This window comes from Pteropus vampyrus, unplaced genomic scaffold (assembly GCF_000151845.1).
Source record: "Pteropus vampyrus isolate Shadow unplaced genomic scaffold, Pvam_2.0 Scaffold703, whole genome shotgun sequence".
In the NCBI taxonomy this organism is placed as follows: Eukaryota; Metazoa; Chordata; class Mammalia; order Chiroptera; family Pteropodidae; genus Pteropus; species Pteropus vampyrus.
Window position 1 is genome coordinate 35,194 of NW_011889484.1, and position 2,163 is coordinate 37,356.

A 2,163-nucleotide genomic window follows, 5' to 3' on the forward strand; every position below is an offset into this window, starting at 1 on the left:
GTAGACAACATTCTTTTCTTCAAGAAACACACATTCGGTTATCAGGATAGAATTTAGAGACAAGAAAGGAGGGTCCCACTTTCTGTTCAGTTTAATGATTTATAGATGGATGGACACTTCTCTCAGAGAATTTTACGGTTTAAAGAATGTGAATGTTAGGAAGGATTATGATTATCCTTAATCATAAAATGGCTGTAACCATTTTCCAAATCCATACTAGAAAATTGCCCTGTGATACATGATGGGGGATTTCACAGGCTGGTGAGCTGAGAAGAGTTTGGTTCGGGTACTATATTTTTAAATTTACTTTTTCAGTATAGAAATCGTAGTAAGTATAAAAAGGGATATTTGCAGGCTCAAAGTATGAAAGTTTTTTTCACTCCTCTATGAGAAGTCCTCAACCTGCATTTTGGTTATACCGCTTTGAGCTAATTACTTGGTCACAGCAAATACATAAAGCTTAAGACTAAGACTTTAAAAAAAGAATTTCAAAAAGTTAATATGTAATTCCATTTATTTGACATTATTGAAATAACAAAATTGTACGGATCAAGAATAGAATAGTGGTTGTCATAGGTCAACAATGTGGAGAAGGGATGGGTGTGACTACAAACGGGTATAATGAAGAAGACTGGTGGTTATAAAATATAAAATATAACAGTCACGCATCCTGATTGTGGCAGTGAATCCATACATGAATCTGTGTATTTATAAAATTACATAGAACTATGTACACATAAGTGCATGTAAAACTGTGGAAATCTAGAGAAGCTATGTGATTATACCAATGTTCATTTCCTGGTTTAGATACCATTGGGGGAGACAGGGCGAAGAGTACATTTCTGGAAACTTCCATGAATCTCTAATTATTTCAAATTAAAAATATTTTTAAAAATTAAACAAAATTTTTTCAAAACTCACAACTGTGAATCTCCTTTGGCTCTGTTGCACATCACCACTCAGCATCTTGGTTCTTTTAGTTCCTGCCCTGCCAGGAGATCCTGCACTAATCTTGCAGTTATCTTTTCCACCTTCTTTCTGAGTTGCACTTACTCAGAAACAGAGAAAACTGCCCTTAAAATATTATTTGTAAGAGTCAAAGTTTGTCAAGTGTGGCTAGCATAAATCAAATCAATGATAAATGGGATACAAGTTAGTGTAATAAATTTTAGGTCATTGAGAAATCACTCAGCTCATAAAGGAAAAAAAAACAAACAACAATGAGCATTGTTCATACTGTTAGTATAATGTACAATGGATTCTGTGTAGCTTATTTTTTCTTGTTATTGAGTAAGAGAAGGGATGGAGTGACATCAAAGCAAGTACATCTGAGAGTTGATGCTCTTTTTCTAGATTGTAGCTAATAGAGAGCAGAGTGTGTTATTTGGACTGGTCAAAAAAAATGTATATAAATGGTGGCTAATTCAACAAGATAAACACATGTTCAATGACAAAATCCAATAATATGTCATAGAACCAAACAAATTAGGCAACTAGTTCTGCTTCATATATCTGAGCTTAGTGTTACTAATTTCAATATTCTTAATATTAGTGAGGTTAATTTTCATGAAGTAACTACTGTCTAAATTTGAGTTATTATCTATGTAGTAATGTGATATTATCTAAAATATGGTTACTTTGAATTTTTTTACATATTTATTTAAAACTAGATATGCTGAATCTAAAATTCTAGTGAAGACTAAATAGAAAATTAGAAACAATTCTGAAACAGAAGAACAATGGGGGTGGTGTGGAGACAGGCTCTACCACATGTTAAATAGTATTATAAAGCTGGAATAATTAAAAGTAATTGGTACGAGCAAGTGTATAACTAGATAGACTGATAGAAGAGAAGAAAGAAATAGAAACAAATCGCATATAGGAAATTACTATACTCCAAAGGTAATACTAATCAAAGAGAAAACAATAGATTCTTCAGCAGATAATTTTGGGGCAAATGATGAGCTGCTTAAAAATATCGACCCCCTACTTTACTTTTACATCAAAATAATTCCAATAGGTAGACTTAAAATATTAAATTTAAACATAAAAATTTTCAGGAGTTAAAAAAATAATCTTGGATTGAGGCAAGACTTTCTAAGCAAGGTTCAAACTTCAGAAGGCAGAATAAGGTGAATACATTGGAATAAACAATAAGTAAGA